Source organism: Ostrinia nubilalis, chromosome 21, assembly GCF_963855985.1.
Source record: "Ostrinia nubilalis chromosome 21, ilOstNubi1.1, whole genome shotgun sequence".
Classification (NCBI taxonomy): domain Eukaryota; kingdom Metazoa; phylum Arthropoda; class Insecta; order Lepidoptera; family Crambidae; genus Ostrinia; species Ostrinia nubilalis.
The window spans coordinates 4,200,058-4,222,671 of NC_087108.1; the positions used below are offsets into that span (position 1 = coordinate 4,200,058).

Below are 22,614 nucleotides of genomic sequence, written 5' to 3' on the forward strand. Positions count from 1 at the left end.
AAATGCCACATTATCAACAGAAATTTTTCTAAGAAAGTACTTAATAATCTTTATTTCAGCCTACAAGGACGTTAACCTGAAGCAATAAAAGACCTACTTGTAATGCAGTGCACAATAAACTTAAACTGAGATTTAAACCGATGCCTTATTGATATAAATAGCTTAATCTTCCACTGCACATAAATAACATTTGTATAATGTAGCTTTATCTCCATCGCAAAGGTCAGTTCACGCATTTAATGGTATCATTGACTCACCCAAATGACCACAGAAGAGCGTAGTAATGCAAGAAATTAGTAGGTACTCAATTCAATTTATTCAATTATCACTCAAGTATGAATCTTGACTCAATACTCTATTGGGAGAGTGGCCGTCTCACCTGATGGAATTGGAATGTGATGATCAAGCTGAAGGTGGAAGCGAACTTCACCCGGAATCCTCAACCACAGAGGAACTGGCTATCTTACATCTAACTGCCAGAACACTGCAACAATGCTGTCTACATACAGTCTAATTTTTTAGAAATCAGCAGAAATGTCATCAAAAATGGCCAACTGACATAAAAATATTTTTGGTCTGTGAACTAGTGATGCGACAAAACCTCTCGTTAATCGTGAAGTGAAATTATTTTAGTACTTGCGTATTATCGCCGGGTGATCGTGAAAATACTAAAAATATGCAACAAAGTCGCAACATTGAATGTGAACTGATTATGAAATTTTCGAGAACAGGAAACAAACTGTGAGATGAGATGATGTAATCAAAAAACACACTGGACAGTAAAACAATCAATGACATCCGTAAAGTTATTAAACTTCAAATAGTTGCAAAAAGTTCTGTTTGTGTTGCTACTAGTGACATCTCGCTCGCTCAGTTCTTTGTTGCTCTATTCCGCTAGGGAGGTAATTTAAGATGCATTGAAAGAAGATTTTTATTTTCTTTTATTTTATTTTATTACTTATATAGGAAAATAAGCAATCGAACAATACGTAAGCATAATTGCATAAAAAAGTAAAATAATTTGGTTTAAATAAAACCGACTAAAAATTAAACTGACTCCGAAAAAGTATACACTAAAAGTAGAAAAATAATTTTACGTTATCTCCAATATTGTCGAAGTTATCGCTGGAAAACTAAACAAAGTATCGTATATTTTTTATTTAAAATTAATCAGTAATCGGAATAAGTGAATACTTAAAATAATATCGATTAAATTTACAGATTATTGTCTATGACTCACAGGTTACAGCACTGATGTGTCAGAGACAAGTCATAGACAATATGGAGATAACACATGATTTTAAACGTCAAGTCAATTTGACAAGTCTCACTAATTTTCTTCGTCCACGTATTTTGCAAAATAATTTGTTTCAAAGATTGATTTCAAACTTATATAAACGTGAAAATAAAGTTGGTTTCATGGGCTTGTTAAATAATGTGTATGATATTATGAACACGTAAGTGATTATGGTGTAATTGTGTATGAAAGTGTTTGTTTACGTCTCTGCTGGATTCTAAAAAATCAAGGTATAATTGTTATAGCGACAAACTTAGGTAAGATGCTGGTTGAATCTAGTGTGAATCGACTTTTTGGAACTTACCTAACACACTTAATAAGCCGTCAGGGCATAACCATGACGTGTGACATAAAAAAAAACTTTGAAATAAAATAATTTACCTCCAGTGTTTTAATACATACAAATATTTGGTTTGCGATAGTTTATGAATTTTCAACAAAAACTTTAATTTTTGAGTATTGTCTGATAAATTCTATTGTCGAAAAACAATCCAAAACAACAAATTAATTATTATTTACAAACATTCCGCAAATAGTGAATCTCGTGGCCGCATTGTAAAACGTATTTGCGCCAACAACACTGATAACTGATAACAACAAGGAATATTCCTCGGCCGGGAAACCCTGGGGTTATCGCGGGGCCTTGCATTCTCATTCAGAATACATTCGCGTACGAGATATTTGCGGGGGGTCGCTAATTGGAGCAAGCGAACGGTTTGAGAATAGGCGACTAATCCCAAATCTATTTCAAACTGGTCGCGTCATGTGTGGTCTCTCAACGGAATCTATGGCAGAAACTTAGATGCAACTCAAAAGTAACTAGAAGTTGCAGTTTCGTTGCAATTGCGTGTTCTGGGCCTTACTGTAAAATATATTTTCTTAGGTTACTACACCTTTGTTTGTCACCTGTCATCCTTCGAGCTCCTCCTATGTTCTTCTGATCAATTTCGTTGCGGGTCCAATGACAGTTATTTAACTTTCCCCCGGGGCCAACTTGGCCTTCACTAGTTGGGTTTTTATTGGCGGTCAAGCTGTAGAGCCTGGCTACACAGGAGTTGCAGCGGTGGGAACGAGAGGGTGGGAATAGTCCCGTTGTTAAATATCAAATAACTAACCTACTCTTTTATTATAAACAACGATCGTCGTCCTAGATTGTCTGGAAGAGATCGCTCCATAGCGATAAAACCGACCAAATTGTGTCATCTCTTTCGAGTATTTCTTTATTTTCTTGTTTTGTGTAAGTGGTGTACAATTCATTGTTTATCTATCTATTAATAGAGGTCCAGATCCAGAGTAATCCTGGGGATAGTCTAAACTGTCTTGGAACCATCAAAAAATTGAATCAAAAGAATAAAAGAGGAATTAGATGAACGATGGACTGATTTTTTAGAGTTCCGTAGCCAAATGGCAAAAAACGGAACCCTTATAGATTCGTCAGGTCTGTCTGTCCGTCCGTCTGTCCGTCCGTATGTCACAGCCATTTTTTTCCGAAACTATTAGAGCTATACTGTTGAAACTTGGTAAGTAGATGTATTCTGTGAACCGCTTAAGATTTTGATGCAAAAATAAAAAAATAATAATAAATATTGGGGGCTCCCCATACTTAGAACTGAAACTCAAAAAATTTTTTTTCATCATACACATACGTGTGGGGTATCTATGGATAGGTCTTCAAAAATGATATAGAGGTTTCTAAAACATTTTTTTTCTAAACCGAATAGTTTGCGTGACAGACGCTTCCAAAGTGGAAAAAAGTTGGTCCCCCCCCCCCCCCTCTAACTTCTATGAAAAATCTAAAAAAAACACATGATATACATTACTATAAAAACTACCAACGAAAATTGTTTTGAACGAGATCTAGTAAGTAGTTTTTTTAATACCTCGTAAATCGTAAACCGCTTATTACCGCGTAATCTTTCATACTAATAACTTAAATAAAAAACAATAATTTTAATTTCATAAATCAATGGTACGGAACCCTCAGTGCGCGAGTCCGACTCGCACTTGGCCGGTTTTTCCATTTCTTCCATTACATTTCCAAGATAGGATCAAGACGACTTATCGTACTTAAATTTTATGTCAGATGCCCTGAATCGGAATTATTATTGTATTAAGGTACTTGATACAAATAAGGCCTACCTAACTTTAAATGCTTATAATTCAATAAATATTAACGCCAATTAAAAAAAACAAGGTTAATTATCTTCTTCCATCCTTTAATTTTAGCAATATAACAAAAAATAACACAATTTTTAACTAAATCTATTCAAAATAAGCAAATTACGAAACCATTGATTTTGGCTTTATTAAATCACCTACACGGAATAAGGCCTACATGATTCAAATGCCTCTAGACCTTAAAATTGAGGTTGTATTAAACAAAATGCGGTCTTATAACATTAAACACGTCGATTTGTTTGCGTTATTAAATTTTTACATACCAAGTAAACAGAAATATACTGTACATCTCTAGATAAACTTAAATTCCACTTATTAAGAATTATACATAAATTATAGACAAAATTAAATATTTATAGTAACAAAGTAACGATTCCTTACATATATTATAAAAAAAAATATCAAAAACAAACAATATTGTTTTTTTGTATAGGGCTTATTAAAACACCGTGTTCGAATAAGGCCTACTCATAAAACCTTTTAAATAAATCAGTTTAGGAACATCATTTCGTCTTGAATTTTTGTAAACAAAATGAGATATCAATTTTTGTTAGAACCAGGGCATAAAAAGGCTTCTGAATCATCTTTGCGCACTCCTACGCAATACTTGTGATACCACCTAAAGCAGTCATTTATGGTCGCGTATCTGCTACTTTGTCTTCGAAACAGGCATGATAATACCAGCTTTTATTCTCCTTTCCTAAGGAATTATACATACGGCTTCTTTTTTCTTATTTTTTATTGTTTTTGTATTTTGTTTCTTTTTTTACAGGTTTTGTAATTTTTTTTTGACACTTTTCTTTTTCTTTTCTGTGCTGTTAGAAACATTCTTATTAAATAAATATTTTGTTACTCTTTGACTCATTTAGTTTAATGAATTTGTCCGTAATCAGGTGTTAACATAAGTATCTAATATGGCCTACCATGCTGAAATAAGGCCTAGGCCTTATTAGACATCTCGCTCTTGTTGTCTTTAAAAATTTACAAATAATGCATCTATAGCCAGTAGTACAAATTAAGGTAATTATTAGTTAGTAAGATATATTTAGAAACGATTACTAAGAAAAGCTTAATCTAAAACAGCGTCATTTTACCGAAAACTTAAGATGAAATTGCCGGATTTTTATAAGGGAGCTCGAAATCACCCACCACCTTAGAAGAACGCGTGCCAATTGGTGCTGGGATCGTGGATCGGGATGCTCTAGCACTCTACTGGGTTATAGGGCATATGAGTACGTGTCCTTGAAGTATTGTCCCGGTTGGATTTATTTATCTGTGTTTTCTGATGTATAGGCCTTATTAGAACGTAGGCCTTATTTGTATCAAGTACCTTATTCGTTGACCTAATCATAATGCGTACAGTGACCCTAGAATTTGGCGGTACCATGGTCATGGTCACTTCCTCATAATTCACCATAGGCTGTAGCGTGACAAATCTAATTTTAACGTGACCTTCATAATGCTATGGTATTTGTGTTCACTATAGTAAACACATAACAGGAATTTTGTTTTCATAGGGGTCACTTAAAATATAGGGATTGATGGTGAAAACGGGCACTAGTCTCTTAAAATATTGTTTAAATAACTCTATTTTTAAACGTCTTGATTTCAAAACACCAAATTCTTTGAAAGGACTTGTATAACAAATAACAAAAATTCAATTCCAAGAAAAAACATTGTTTTTCACAGCTTCAAGTAATAAAAACTCATTTATTAACAAAAACAGGCCTTCAATTTGTAACGGGTTCAAATTTAGCTAATCTAAAAATAGGTCAGTTATTTTTATCGACAATGTTTTCGCAGTTAGTTTGTTATGTATTGAAAGGCTCAGTAGATATAAATAAACTATAGCAAGTAAAATAAAATGTCGAGATTCTTAGCCTTAGCCTCAAGTTCCCAGTGACAAAGGTGACTGACAAACATTACTATGAGGTCTCACAGTGCGCGTGCACAGGGTCACACATGAACCAATCACAGTGCTCTATTCAACGCTGTGCGTTCGATTTGCTGCTTCACTTAAGCAAGCATCGTTTGTGAATACGGGCGTGAGTTTCTTCCGCCACTTCTCAGCGTCAGCCCATAATATGTTGTCCCAAAGTGGTGGTAGGGCAAGCTATTTGAGACGTGCATAAGCGCCATGGTAAGAACTTAAAGTACTGAATAAAAGCTTTGACTTTGACTTTGGAGAAGTCTTCATCCGGCACTGGTTCTTCTGATTAGTTTCGTTGTGGCTCCACTCCTATGATAGTTTTTAACTTTCCTCCGGGACAAATGTCTTCTTCTTATAAATTAATACCTGCTTAGGTAGGTATTGAAGAAACATTTTAGGATTAAACTTACACTTAATTATTAAAAAAATACTTAAAAATGACGTCACAAAGCTAATATGCTAGCACAAAGTTAATTTTGAAATCGATACAAAAATATATTTCAAAATTGAACTGTTTTGTGGGTTCAATGGACGCCACTGATGTGTTTTTAAGCATTTTTCTGGTACTTCTAATATAATTATCTCATTCATACACCTCAACATACACCGCCCTCATAGCAATTCCACATAGTAACAACAATAAAAATTAAAAAAAAATCAGGTAAAAATTATTACGTAACAAATATGAATGAGTGACGAAGGCTATGACGTCACTGCGCGGAGGCTTGTTCCGTGGAAGGACATGACCTATTTCGTCACTCCCCACAACGACCGTGTGGCCTAATGGATAAGGCGTCGGACTTCGGATCCGAAGATTGCAGGTTCGAGTCCTGTCACGGTCGGGAAATTCCCTTTTTGTTATTTACTGAATTTAAGATTTAAATGTAATTTTTACTGTGTTTTTAGTACAAATTCAGTCTTTAGAAGACACTATTTATTTGTTAATCATTATGGAAAAAAATAAATATTTAAGAATACCTTCGGTATTAGATTGTTGAAAATACATACAAAGATTTGGAAATTTGGAATAAAATATATTGTATTTCGTTATTTTTAATTTCAATAACAATATAAAAATTATTTAAGAAAAATAACAAGAATAATAAATAACTACATTGGAATAATAAATTATTAACTTTTACTCAAGTAATAATGTTCTTATTTCAAAATAGTCCTGTATTTTTACCAAGGTCTACTCGCTTAATTTAAATAGTTTAAAATAATTTAATTATGGGCGCACAAAACGCTTGATTTTTTGTTAATCTTTTATTGGTAAAATAAAAACATCCTGTAACGAATTATTTACCTTGAATATTCCCGGAAAATAAAAAGCGTAGTTAAGATGGAAAAAAGGATCATAATAAATACAAATATTCATGTACATATTAAGCCGAGTCTCCAGTGCGTGTTTTGTCCTACACAATCAACAAAAACATGTCAACATTCAACATTTTTTGTACCTACCTATATAATTTTGTTGAATGTTGTAATGTACTACTTATACTTACCAAACCTCTGTTAAATTCGATTTCATTCAATTAATTTTATTTTAAAAAGTAATTAAGTATTTCAAACCGTACCACACTGCAGGCCAACCACCAGGTGAACCACCTCTCTGATTTAATAATGCAAGTGATTAATTTAAAAGTCAAAACAATGGTTTGTTGACGCTTTAAACAACAATCGGACGATTTTGGCCGTCCAATTGACCGGTTAATGACACACGTCAATGTGCTAGTAGGTCAGTTACAGTCGGATTGAAAAAACTAAGCCTGGGTTGCACCATCTTACTTTAACTTTAACAAACGTTAAATCTGTCAAACTCCATACAAAAACACCGGTTAAAGTTATAGTTACCGTTAAAGTTAAGGTGGCGATTGGCTTCGAATAGTGTGCCCACAAACTGCAAGTTCATCGCGATCAACAAAAAAAAAGAAAATCAGGTTTTTTTTTAAAAAACATCAATCTTTGTGAAAAAAGAATCATTATGGAAAAAAATATTTATGAAAAATAAAAAAAATGCTTTAAAGGTAAAATGTAAAAAAAGTGTTCTGTCATTGATTGATAATTATGTAAGTACAGTATACAGGGTATGTAAGACAATATAAATTTTTCACAAAATTCAGGAATTAGAATTCTTATTACTTAGCTTTAGCAGAAAATAATAGAAATCAGAAGTCTACGAAAATACACTAGTTACGTAAAACCACGTGAATATTTTGTAAACCTCAAGTAAGTACACGATTTAGTGGTTTCGAACTTAGCTTCAATTCTGGACCAGGAAAACATACAATATTTGCAAGTAATATTCCAAAGCATCATCTATTTACTGGCCAGACTGTACCCACATACAACGAAGTGTAAAAGTGAGCGTGGGACGGACATTAGAATTGAATGTACACTAATTCCACTTACGAGAAACAATACTTTCCTTTTCGTTTTCGTAGAACTTGACACTTACTGGAAGAACACGATTGACATGAAAAAACTATAAAATGTGCCCTGGAGACATTATTAAGAAGTAATTGGCATACGAAATTTCACAAATAAGACCTTATACAATGTGATTATGTGACTGAGTTTCTTGCGCTACTTCTTCTCAGCACTATCCCATTTATTGTCCCAAAGCAGTGATAGGGTTAATACTGGGACGTGTGAAAGTGCTTTTTATTTTATTTATTTTATTATTTTATTTATAAGGACAACCAACAAGACAAACACGCATACATGAAATTACTATAACTAAAAGTGCTTAAAACTAAGTGCTGTCTTAATTAAAGGCTGCCACGGCATGCAATGTGGACAGTATATAAAAACTAAGAGATAGTACCTAGGTAACACAGTGAAAATTTGAAATGTAATGAACATTATGAATAAATTTACGTATTTGCTGTGGCTGTAAGGGACCTCAGCACAGCGCGCCTGAATTTCAATGGCTTATGATAAAAAATGTCGACGTCCATGCTTTGCACAGTCTGTTGTACTCCCTCTGCAGTCTACTCATGGTGGCGTGGTAACCCAGATTGGTTTTACTGAATTTTGTTGCGAAGGGGACATACTTGCAGGAACGTGGAAGCTTAAGCGGTACGTTAAAATTAATTGAACTCAAAAGTGAGGGACATTCGACGGCTTCGTTGATGAGTTTGTACAATAGCATACAATCCAAGAGCATCCTCCGCTCCCGCAAGCTGTGCAGTTTGAAGTAGGCCAGTCGCTCTCCATATGAGGGCAGCTCCTTTGCTTTTAGAAGCCTATTTGCAAAAATAAATTATGTTTATGAGTTATTTATGAGTTGTTCCCAAAATTAGCACGTCACTCTAACAACGGAGGTAGATGGGCCTAAGACGAGACTAATAAATCCATTTTAGAAAATATTAAAATTAGTAATAAGCTCGAAACTTATTCAACTTTTCTAAGGACATTAGGTATGCTTATTTGATACGAACCTGGGACAACAGTAAGGTATCTACTGGGACAAATAACAAAACTTGACTTCTTAAAAAGTCTAAAGCGCCGTAGACTGTTAAATTGCTTTATCTACTTCAACAATAACAAATCAGTTTATTAATTACGTAGAAAAATAATTAACTTGATTGAACTTGAATCCTTAATACCTTTCTGTTTTTCCAATATAAGAAAAATAAGTAAGTAATCTGTAAACAACAAAACAACACGTGTATACCTAAAATGTAGGGCAAAAGGACGATAGTCCTGCGCACGATTACGTAATATTATTTATGACATACAGGGTGACTTTGAAATCAGTATCCAAAATTTTTAATAAACTCTATAGAACAATTAAAAATACTATTCGAAAATCTAATTCGCGGCTGCCCATAAATATCTTAAGTTTTAAAGGAGGCTTAATTTCACGCACCATTATGTCTATTAAGCTTTGCAGATAACTTAACTGTGTGTACGTATTTTTCTGTGAACGAAGCAAATATCCACGTAGGTATGCCAATTTTGAAACCGCGCGCAGCTGGTAAAAATAATTAAATATGAAAAAAAAAATTGTTTTCTCTATAAATCTAATAAGTTACTACTGATTCTGAGTCGCTCCTAAAAATTTGGACACTGATTTCAAAGTCACCCTGTATAATATAACCAATTAGAAATGAGATCTAATTTGTTTGCGTAACCTATTTAAGGCATTGCCATATGTTTTCTTTTTATTAATGAATATGCAAAGTAATCAGATGCTTAGCCTCATTTTTGGTAAATTTTCCTTGAAAAAAATAGGTCATGGTCCCTTTTGGACTAATAATAAGATTAGGCGAGCAATTTTGAAAGAATTTCTGGAAAAATGGTGTATTTTTTCTTTTCCAAAATCCAACCAATCATCTAGGTCTATTCAACGCTGTGCGTTCGATTTGCTGCTTTACTTAAGCAAGAATCGTTTATGAATACGGGCGTAGGTCAGATTAAGCTAAGATGGTTAGCTATATCGATCATAACTATGTGTGTAGCCATAACAACAATGTTTACCTACAGCATTGTTATGTTTCGACAGTTGGAGGTAAGATAGTCAGTTTCTCTATGGTTGAGGATTCCGGGAGAATCTTCCTTTCACCTTCAACCTGATCATAACTTTCCGTCAGCTGAAATATTATGGACCAAGAGTTTCCTTCCTCTGTAGTTGAGGATTCCAGTTGATTCTCTCTTCAAGCTGATCATCACTTGACTGTAGACCAAGACCTTCTTTGAAAAAAGTATATTTCCTAGAAGTAAAGTCCTTAAACGTACCTATATTGCAATTACTTATCAATAAGTGGTCGCTATGACCAAATTTATAGATGAATTAGTCTAATTGACCTTGACATCGTGTAGGTGGGTAGTATGAACACATTCAATTAATCTCCTGTCCATCCATCAACCGCTAAGTAGAAGTACGTCTTTGTGGACCTGTTTCCATTGCCAGTTTTGTAACTAGAAATGTTCGTACAAAACTGACACCCGTATTCTCAAACATTACTATGAGGTCTCACAGTGCGCACACGAATCAATCACAGAGCTCTATTTAACGCTGTGCGTTCCATTTGCTGCTTCACGTAAGCAAGCATAGTTTGTGAATACGGACGTATGATTCCAGAGTAAGTAGATTCTGAATTAATTTTTAAACAAACTGAATATTTTTTTGGAAATGTAACATTCACTGTCGATTTTGGGCTGGTTCATAATTTAGTGTGTATTTTTAAATTCTATTTTGTTAACTTAAGAATCATAGCGAGGAGACTAATTATAACATACACTCTATGAAAATCTTACATTAAGAGAATCTTAGATCTAGAGACAAAGTTCTGTTATTTAATAATCACATATTTATTTTCAGAATCAGAACTTCTTAAACAAAGACTGTTGTCAAACTCAATGAGGTAGCCTAGCTGTATGATTGATTCTTGGAGACTTTATTTTGGGTTGTATTTTCAACCATCATAATAATATGCACAAGTTATTTAAATCATCTTGGATACATTTTTGACGTAGACGTCGACAGCTTGTTGGGGCAGAAAAGTTCTCGAGTGGTAACCACGGGCCGGAAGACGAAGCGTGGGCAGGCCTCCTACTAAGTGGACCGACGATCTGGTGAAGGTCGTGGGAAGTGCAGGACCGGTCGTTATGGAAAGCCTTCAGGGGAGGCCTTTGTCCTGTAGTGGACGTCATTTGACTGAAACGAACGAACATTTTCGAACTCACTATAAAGCTTTTGCCTTTGTAATAAAATTTTCGTAGCGTTGTGGACACGAACAATCGCGTGGGTTTGGTTTCTGCGAAACATTGGTTGGATAGCCGTTACCGCATGCCATTTCTGTGTACAGATACCGCCTGTTTCTTTGAACCCCCATCGTTATTAGAAATCCATGGCTTTCTTTATGGTGCTCTACTTGTGAGTAAAAGAAAATAATTACTCATCATTGTGAAATAATAAAAAAAAATTCTCCACTGAAACGCTGAGATGAAAAGACACTATGGGGACTTATTACAAAAAGTTAGACGAGGGTTGAACACTTGTTGAAATTGATATTTGGTATGGAAATGTCATTTTAAACACGTGTTAACGTCCAAATTTGTAATAACAACATCAATATTTATTCGGGAATCTCAGGAACTAGGTGCTGGTCCGATTTGAAAAATTCTCTTTGAGTTGGATAGCCCATTTATCAAGGAAGGCTTTGGGCTAGCGTCATCACCCTACTGCCAATAGAGTCGGAGCAGTAAAGAAAAATGTTACAAAAACGGGAAACTAGACTAGAACCTATTTCTTTTATTTTATTGGCTGCGAACTGTTATTTATTTAAAATATAAAAACAAAACATCTTCTGTATTATAAATCTCAAAGGTGACTGACTGACATAGTGATCTATTAACGCACAGCCCAAACTACTAGACGGATCTGGCTGAAAGGCATGCAGGTAGATGTTATGACGTAGGCATCCGCTAAGAAAGGATTTTACGAAACTCTACCCCTAAGGGGGTAAAACGGGATCCACGCGTACGCGCGCGTACGAAGTCGCGGGCGGCCGCTAGTTTATGGATATAGTGCTGCAATAGATATAGGTACAAACACATTCTGTGAAAATTACAACTGTCCACTTATTAAGGTTTATGCGATACACTGGCATAGCAGAGGCATTACCTTAGGGTCCCATTGACCCAGTTTTTGTACAGCACCCTAGAAACAATGTCCAGTTCCTGTAATCTCAGAAAATAGGTCGTAAAACCCCGTTTTATTTAATTTTATGACCGCTAAACGTTAAGTTCAGACCGCCGCGATAAGCTTTAAGCTTTATAGCGACCTTTTGGCCTGAATCCTGCATTTTATTCGGAGCTTTAGTGAGGGACACACCTACAGACCTTTTGGTAGAATAACGCACTAAAAACATAGTTTCAGAAACAGTTCCTAGATAAAAGATTAGTATTGTGTCGTAACTTATTAAATTCATACTGGCACTTGAAAGGTACTCTATGATGGGGAGGTTGACTTTTCCGGGACAAACTTGACCTTCACTGGTTGGGTTTTTATTGGCGGTCAAGCTATAGATCCTGTAGGCCTAAGATGCGCGCTGTGATAGGCGGTTATCACGCCATTTTATCGATTTTGCCCATACAAATTGACGTCGATAAAAGTTATCACGGCGCGCATCTTAGGCCTACTGGCTACAGAGGGGGGAATAGTCCCTTGCTGTCTTCCTCGAATGCAATCCAGGCTTCTTCAATGTGAGAATAATCATTTACTGGGCAGGTACATGTACCATCCTAGACTGCATCTCATCTAACACCAGGTGTGATTGCGGTGAAATATCTTGTTATTCATAAAAAAATAAAGATTTTTGTCTGAAAAAAGAAGAAATATTATAAAGGAAATTTTAAAAACACTCCATAAAGGTCATGATGCTCACATTCTTGAGAATTGAGCATATTTGAGTATACTCGAACACTTTTGTTATGAAAGGACCGTAGCTTACTTTGCTTCTTAAGAGGACTAACGCCCGTATTCACAAACGTTACTATGAGGTCTCACAGTGCGCGTGGACGCACAGGGTCACTCACAATCACAGAGCTCTATTCAATACTGTACGTTCGATTTGCTGCTTCACTTGTGAATACAGGTGTATGACCTATCCCTTTTATGTGTGACATTATGTATTAAAAATAATTAAGTATGTAGATTTAAAGGTATCAACAGTAATGTATAGGGTAGACCGGGGACAATAGTACCATTTTTTGGAAATTGTTCAATATTGAGAAATCTAATGAAATATAACTTATTCTGTTAGTATGCTGTAAAAACTAGACTCCTAAGCTACAAATTTAAGCATGTAGAGTTGAACTATTTTTTCGAATACTTAATGAAAAACGAGTTTGAACTGTACGATGTCTCATGTTACAATTGACCCCTACAACGGGTCGATTGTACCAATATTATATGAGGCTATAAAAGTCGTTATGTTTATCTAATCATCACCTTTATTGGTATTCTGTACTCTTAATCTCCTACAACCATCATTCTTTATTAATTGAGATCGAAAATATTTAGGAACAAGTATGAAAAATCAACACTAAAGTTTAAAAACAAAACAATAACTTTTCTTCCATAAAAACGAAAAAGCTAACTGTTTCTACATAATATGTCATTTATTTGGCTCGGATATTGCTCCTGAAACAACAATAAGCATAATAACAATGATAGAATAATCAAAACTTAAAAATCTATTTTTGTATGAGGGTACAATTGACCCCTGGTACAATTGACCCTGATTTATTTATACCTACTAATGCTTCGCCCTTTTAAAAAATTTTCATAAGCCTGTTCATAAAGGAATAGATCCGTTGATCCGTGATCAGTACTTTTGACTCTACGTCGAGGCATCTAAAACAAAACGTTCAAATACTTAGTTACTTACTGAATTAAGCTAAAATGTACATATTCAGAAGGGTTTTAGAAACCTATATTAAAATATTTTAAGTAGGCATTTAGGTACTTATATCAACTTTTTATCGACATCTACCTACTTATTTAATAAAACACATTAACTATTTTTTCAGTAGGTAGGTATGCCTATAATTATAAAAATATAATTGTAAAAATGTAAAATAACCAAGTGAATGTTTTATAATAACTTATTTTATTATAAGTATAGGTACTTTAAAACCAATTTAAAATATTAAGTATAAAATAAGGTTCCGGGGGTTAATTGTACCACGGGGTTGATTGTACCGCTACAATTGACCCCATGGAGACTGGTACATTTGTTCCAAGTAGGTAGTCAAGAGAACTTCACCTAAAATTCAGTCATTTTCACAGTGAATGCCAATAATTCGCTGTCGATACAAAGTTTAGAGCCTGGATAAACTATTGACAACAATACTTTGGTAACAAATAGCTTATTAGGCAACTTATGGGCTCATATATTTGACATAAAAACTTACTGCGGCTGGGCAAAAAACAAAAATCCTTCCTGTACACCTTCGTTTTTCAGCGCAAGCGCCACCGACTGGTGAGCGGATGGAAACACAAAAAGCGCATATTCTGACGCTATGCACACAATCTAACGTCGCTTGTATGAAGAAATATCGCCGATGGTACTATTGACCCGTGGTACTATTGTACCCGGTCTACCCTACTTATACCAACGTAAATGGTGTTATTACAAAAAACTTAATCAGATGTTAATAAAAATTATGTGTTTGAAAAGACATAATAATATACAAGAGTTCAACCCCCGTTTATGTTTTTGTAATAAGCCCTTAAATGTCTAGAAAATAATGTCTAGGTAAAAGCTAAACTAACAGAACTAACTAAGAAGCTAACTAAAAGAATAAAAATTGGCACAATAACAACTTGGACTATTTTTAATTTACTTTGAAACTAATTAGGCTATTTCCAAATCTGGGGCAATTAATTATGAAAAATACTAGACAGCTACAAAAACAGCTAGGAAAATAATTAGAATTTTAGCGAATCATACAAAACAACAACAAAATAAAAAAATGCGAAGAGAAGCTCGATATTTCATTTAATAGTACCTAATTATTTGTAGTTTTTTTTTCGTAGAATTAGCAAATTATTCGTATTTAGCGATGTCTCTATATTTTATTTTATTTTCACGGTCACTTACTGGAAATTTTGACGTGGATAGAGTATCGAGAGGGTGCCCTCTTAGACGCATAACATTTTTCATCATAATGTTGTTTGGTATAACAGTATTTGCATAAAGTTTTTTCGCATAAACTTTGATATGCATAGTTTTCTAAATGCATAATGGTTTCTTAGGCATAATAATAACTTTCTCTAATTTTCAATACCATAATTTAAATAGTCATAAATGTAAAGAACATAATTTTTATATACATAAAGTTTGTTTTTAATAAAATACTATAAACATAATTTAATTATTTATAACATTTAAAGTCATAAATATTGTCTATAAGAGCAACCAACATTGAAGAGTAAATAATTATGTATTTGTGATGTTGCGAACGATCCTCCTTCCACCTTTAAACTCTTTCGGCCTATAGATTTGCAAAAACTAAGTTCTCTGTATCATTGTCATTTTTGTTCTTAATTTTTTACCTGTTTCTTAGAAAACTTAAGCTCGTGAAACTACATTCTGTTTGATCTTGAATCCCTCTTATTCTATTATAACGCACATATTATATAGTCCACATTTCTTTTATAACATTAAGCTTGCCTGGTCTGAAATTATGTTGATCCCGACTGGCCGTGGTCTCTTCCACGTGGTACTAGTCTGCCCTATACTAGAGTGTAATTTAAAAGCCGGAGGCGCGGAGGGAGTGCGGTCCTCGCTCGCTGTAACATATATCCGGCAGCCGTGCGAGCTGGAGCGGCTGAGGCTGGTCGGCGAAGGCGACCAGCAAGCCGAAGCTGCGGAAGCGAGCATGGCATGCCGGGTATATGTTACGCCAGAGCGGAAGGACCGCACTTCCCGCAGCGCCGGAGATAAGGCAATCCTAATGCTTGCTTGCATGCTTGCTTGCTTGCATGCTTGCATGCATGCTTCCTTGCTGCTTGCTTGCATGCTTGCTTGCTGCTTGCTTGCATGCTTGCGTGCTTGCTGCTTGCTGCTTGCTTGCATGCTTGCTTGCATGCTTGCTTGCTGCTTGCTTGCTGCTTGCTTGCTGCTTGCTTGCTGCTTGCTTGCAGGCTTGCTTGTTTGCATCCTTGCTTGCATGCATGCTTACATGCTTCCTTGCAGCTTGCTTGCATGCTTGCTGTTTGATTGCATGCTTGCTGCTTGCTTGCATGCTTGTCTGCATGCTTGCTTGTCTATTTATATTTGTTAACTTATAACATTTTTATATTTCATATTTGTTAAAATTATGGTATTTTGTATATTATGAATGATAATATTTATGGCATTGGTTTAGATGCCAATAAATGTTATGCCTAGAAATCGTTATTAAAAAAACGAGTATACAGAAAAAATATATACTAAAATATTATTATAATAAAAGTGGTTATGGCAAAAAAAAATATGCCTTATGAATTATTCTGTATGAACGTTATGCGAAATGATGAGTATGCCAAAAAACTTTATGCACTCTTAAATTATGACAATATTTTTTATGCAACCGAATATGGACCCGTATCGAGAACTGCTTATTTTTCAAAAACATTACCTTTGAAATGCGGTTTTAAAAAATATTTTGCAAGCAAATTAAAAAGCTTACTAAACAAAAACAAAGAACGCTAGATCAGTAGATAGCCGTCATAAATAAAATATAAAACCTCCATGCCCATGTGGGAACCGATCCGCCAACCCAAACGCGACCGCATCCACCAAGTAATTGTATCAGTGAGTGACGGCCATTCACCCCAAGCCACGCCCCCTGGGGTCACCACCCTCGCTCTGCAGTATCAACCTCCTCACACTTCATGAGAGCCTGGTACCCGAGGTCGCGTCGCGGGGAGATTTTTCTGGAGAATCTGGATTTTTTCCACATTTTCCGGGAAGATCAGGGACTAAGTACTGAGTAAATTAAAGAGAATATTGGATTATGAAGATCCCTCTAGGATTAATCTGTTAAATCCGATTTGTTCCCACGTTTCCTGAGAAGATGGGATTTTGAATGAGTTGGATGAAGACTTAATGAAAATAGATGAAAATAAAAATGGAAGGCGATTTACAAAACAATTTGTGAGAACTTATTTATAATTTATTAGGAATCCCAAATCCGTCAAAAATAGAAAATGTTTTGGGCCGAAATAATCTTTCATTATTTCACTATGTAATAATTTAGTCATCTTTACCTACATAGAAATCGTCTCACTACTTGGTCAAACAATTTTGAAAATTCAGTTAAAAGAAATTCAAGAGTGAAACCGCTAAACCAAATACTCAATACCAAATCAACCATAAGGACCCCTGTTCCTTATATTTGGTCACCCAATTCTCCAGGGCTTATTTGGGTCTCATATTGACACGACTTCTGTCCACTTTCCGATCCAATAATTTATAGGTCGACCTATGAATGAATGTCCACGTCCACAAAATGGTCGCAAAGATACGGGAAACCAGATCAAGTGCAATATTTATGACATGTAACTTAATCCTCAACTTTTGGGTTACAACTGAAAATTAGGTTCAATTTACGAGAAAAAAGTGGCACAGAAAACATGAAAAAATGAGTTTAGTCATTAAAGTAATTTATTTTTTGTAATTAGCTGTTTGTGAGAGCTTTTACACGTCCCGGTTAAACTCTTTTACCTACCTAAAGTTCATTTGAATTATTTGTTTACACACAGACAGTAACCAAATTATTTTATTGTCAAAATTTTATTGTACTAGGGTTGTTCACAAAGACAAATTCCTTAAATATCAGGTCCCTAAACAACTTTTTAAGTCGGAAAAAGAGCTATTAACGTAGCTGAGAGTCAGGTCTAGAGAGAATATGATGGGTTTTTGAGCATTGTAAAACGATTTTTTTTCTGGCTGCCACCGCAACCCAGGGTTGTGTACAGACTACAGGTGCGTTGGCCACAGAAAACAAGAACTTTCCGAATGGTCATGTTCAGGTGAATGTAATTCTCAAACGCAAATTTAAACTACCTACCAATTTTTTTTCAGTTTTTTGTGATGGCTAAAAATATCCCATTCTCATTACTTTTTGAACCTAAGTGATATTGAGCATCTCTTTTGGAATATTAAAACGTGTAAAAGGGTTCTTAAGCCGACTTACATCATATAAAGGAATTTAATTAACTCATGTTTTTTTGGAATCTAACAACTAATACGAAGTTTAGGATTAATTTCCAAAAGCTTCTATCGTGTGGGCTTAACCCTTAGGTCAAAACCCTACTGTCAGATTTAATAAAACGCCGAAGGCTGTCATATTGTGGCTTGTGTGTCTTTAATATTACCAGCAGTATATGGAGTTTTTGCTTTGATAAATACTCGCTTAATAAGTTTATTAACTCTAATTTGTTTAATTAAGTAGGTGTATATTCCTGTCGAAAGTTGGTGCTCTTAATTTACTTTTAGAGACACAGGTAATTGTGTGAAAAGTTACTTGAAATCTCATTAGAATTCAGACCGTGCTTTTGCTAAAATGAAACACCGACAATTTTGACTTCCGTTTATAAGCAGCGCTATGTTCGCTCACTTGTTTCAGCCAATGACGTCCACTGCTGGATTTCCACAACCAGGTACTTCGCTCTATGTGATAAAAGATAACCTATGTCCTTTTTCAGGATCCAAATGAATGAAAGGCCAGCAGAATGGCTTCCTTAAATTTATAGGCGGTTGCCATTTTATCTTTGTTTAGAATATAAAAGAAACAGACACAGTTACTTGAGCACTTAAATCTTTAACTTCATCGTCATCATCATTTCAGCCATAAGACGTCCACTGCTGAACATAAGCGGCCAGGTAGCGTCCTGCAACTAGCACCTTCCTAATACCTTTATGAGGTCGTCCGTCCACCTTGTGGGTGTTCCATCTTCAAATTAAGGTGAACAAAATGGGATTTTAAAAGGATTAAGTCTGCAAGACACTGAAGCGGTGTAAATCCAAAATCTCATTAAGTATTAGTGAGAAGGAACTAAATTAATTCTCTTTAAATAGATGCCACAAGGAAATGTCGTTTAGGTAGGGTTCATGTCCTACACTTTGTTTAGGGTACAACCACACTATTGTGGAAGCTGCAACAATAACTCACTACAAGTCTTACAAAGTAACTAACTTTTACAATTTAGAAACATCTGTTATTAAAACTTTTACAGATCTTTGACTATTATTATTATTTTAAAAACGCAGTATAATAATTTTGCCCTTGAATTCCTGTTTAACTTAAAAATCATAAAAAGTAAATAAAACATTATTAATTTCACTTATACATTGATTTCAAGGACTTATTTACAGTCCAAAGCAGAATGACAGTTTTTATGAATTTGGAGTCAAAAAAATTTATTTACTAACAAACACACTAAATCACAATGTAATCTATATACCTATATGTATAAAAGGGAAAGGTCACTGACTGACTGACTCATTCACTCATCACGAAATCTCAGAAACTACAAGTGCTAGGAGTCTTAAATTTTGCATTGGGGTTCTTTTTAGAACGTTGGTGCTCACTCAACTCAACTCCTAAGGGGGTAAAACTGGATCCACGCGTACGACGAAGTCGCGGGCAACGCTGGTATTTTATAATATTAGTATGCAGGAACCTAAGTTCTTTAAAGGAAGGCTCTTGCTTTTAACTAAGGCATCCGTAATGTGTCTACGCCTAACCGTCTAACTAAATTAAAGAGTTTATTGAACTCTAACCGACTTCACTGGGTGCTATTATCTTAAAATGTAAGGAACACTTTGTCAACACAGGAAAATAGTTCATGACTTTCATTTTTTATTAATTGGATCTATTAATAGGTAGGAAGGGATTTTATTTATTAAAACCCAGACAAAAACAAGTCGGTTTATGCTCTAAAAATCCGTAACCTCATTTTTTTTATATTTTTTCAACAAAACAAACTTAATAGGGTATTTGACACCACCAATCAATTGACGTACTTTTTAAAACTGTCAAAACGACACTCTCCCATAGATTTTGTACGGAAATACTAGCATGTGACGTCACAATTTTATCAACTCAATGAAAATACTATTTTCAATTATAATGCAACCAAAAATCGTAATTTACAGGTAATTAAAAATTAATTAAATTTTTCAGACCAGAAAGAAGTGTCTTTTTAAAAAAGTTGTGCTTTAGAATTATTGGGAAATGGTGTTAAATACCCAATTGTGTAATCATTGACTTAATAAATAAATAAATCTTCATTAACTTCATAACAAAAAATTTTTCAATTATAATGCAGATTAAATGTTACAAAATGAAAAAGATTTGTAACAGCAAAACAATTGAAAAACAGCCATTTCAGACTTTTGACTTGTGAAATTGATTTTTAATCGACTACAACAAAAGGAGGAGGATCTCAATTCGGTTGTTTTTTTTTTTCATGTTAACTTAAGGGGTGGTTTTTAGATAGATAGATATTTATTTGCATCACCATAATGTAACATTTTAAATGAAATATTACATAAATTGATAATATTACACTAAAATGATAGGTTTTAGATGCCCTCTACGTGGGACACTATTTAAGTTGTGAGCCTAACTATGAAAACAAAGTAGTTTATTATTAAAATGATATTGATTGCGTTTATTGGTATTGTCTTTCATGATTTATGTACTTTTTAATGTGTCCGAAACATTTTTCATAGCATTTTTTCCACTCAGCTTGAGGCACCTCCAAAGCATGGTTTTTGACCGCACCGACAGTTGCTTCTGGACACATAAATCGCTGTTCATGCATTTAATTTTAATATATGGGTACCAAAAGAAGTGTTTAGATTCCAAGCAAGAATTTTGTAGCGTTGGACCTGTTTATTTCATATTTTGAGTGTTCAAATAGTCAGTTGTTTGACGAGACGTGTAAAAGCTCACATTTTCGTCACGAATGGCGATTCGACTATGCTGGTCAGTTTCCCTTATTAAACTGAAGACTTTTGGAAAAAAAGTGGCTGTTTACTATTAAGAATTAACCATTCTAAATTTCTCTAGTGATCTTTCTGTCATATAATCGGATATTTCGGAAAAATAGGCGACCGTAAATTTCAAAGTGTTCCGAGCGCATGGGACTTTTGTTGGAATTGGTTCATCTTAAAACACCTCCATAGTCGATAGCTGTTTATTTTCAGGATCATTATGCATAGATCCTTAATTCGTCAACTGTCACAATTTTAAAAACGGCTTTTCAAGCTTTTTAAACGTATTTATCAAACATTTCCAAGGACTAAACGACACAAGCGTCCTATTGAGCGTTTGAAAAATTTTGTGACATCCAGCGAAAAAAAAACGTATTAACCATAATATGGTCACACAATATTTTATTACTGCTAGTGGAATTAATGCCTAGGATTATCTCAATCCTACGATATATCACATGACGAGGTTTTTCTTCCATTTTTCTGACAACATCAATGTTTTCCGCCACTATTAGTCATTTTGGACGACTTTCGCAAAGTTCACTAGTGAGCCAATGACATACAATATTATACTTCTTAAACTAGCGTTTTACAATGGTAAAGGATAGATCTTTATCACCAGGAGTGAAAGTTAGCTGACCGCTTCAGTTTTGTATTGATTAACCACGTCGAAAGTCATAATAAATCTTCGCGCGAAAATTTCCTCAAGTCAATTCCATGTTTTTGTAGTCAAGATAATTTTCAATTAAATGTTAATAATACAAAACGTGCTCAAATGATAAAAAGTTTTGAATAAGGTTGTAGTCAAAAATGTCAAACTTTTCATTAAAAGTATCAGATGTCGTATAACAACACGTTATGTTGTCGAGGCTCACAACTTAAATAGTGCCCTAGTACAGGCTGAGAAAAGGGGTCTTAGACGGACAATGAACTAACAGTGTTAAAGGGTTTCTTAATAGGTACGGGACCCTTTTGAAGCAAGGAAGTGCGCTGCTAAATTGCGGTCTGTCTTCTGCACATCCCTCAGGAAATGTGATTTCCGGGTGTACATCCCTTACTATGCTTTAGACATAAGCACACAAACAAGTTTCTTGGGGCACAAACTAGAAATGGTTTTCTATTTTGTGCTCGGGGTCTTACTGGGGGTATTTACCTAAGTTTTTATTCCTAATGCATACAGTCTGTATTGTCAACTCGATGAATAAAATATTGAAAAATGCATTCCGATTTATGTAAATATTTTTGATTCAGTCGTGCACACAGTATGAACACAATCAGTTTGGGTTTGACAGCTGTAAAGCTTTTAAAATTGCAATTTTCTGAATTAACGTTTCAAACTTTGAAAAACTTTCCCTAGTCTTTCCATTCAGTTTCACAAAACTGTCAATAGAGCCGAAAATCGCTTCCCGTACGTCACGATCAGCTGTTCACACATGGACGAAAAAAAGACACCACCCCCTGCATTGACGGTCACGCACACACCTGCCAGTTCGATGGGAGAACGAGACGGGTATCGACTATTGATCGGTTCGAAAGAGCTCCTGCTTTATTCTGCGCGCCTGGTACTTTCCGATCGGGCCACCATTATCGGTATTCGCCGATACCCAACCAATAACTTGCCGATTGGTTCAGTATCGATAGATTTGTATCGATACTTAGACGTGGTATCGATTCCAATTAGTTCGGAGATGAATTTCATT

The 22,614-nt window shown here is 34.8% G+C and overlaps 1 non-coding gene across 1 annotated transcript; it reads left to right on the plus strand.

Annotated features, from left to right (window-relative positions):
• Positions 1-6,174: 6,174 nt before the first annotated feature.
• On the plus strand, positions 6,175-6,247 carry Trnar-ucg (transfer RNA arginine (anticodon UCG)). Its single transcript has one exon. It is a non-coding gene; the product is annotated as a tRNA-Arg (tRNA).
• Positions 6,248-22,614: the final 16,367 nt, after the last annotated feature.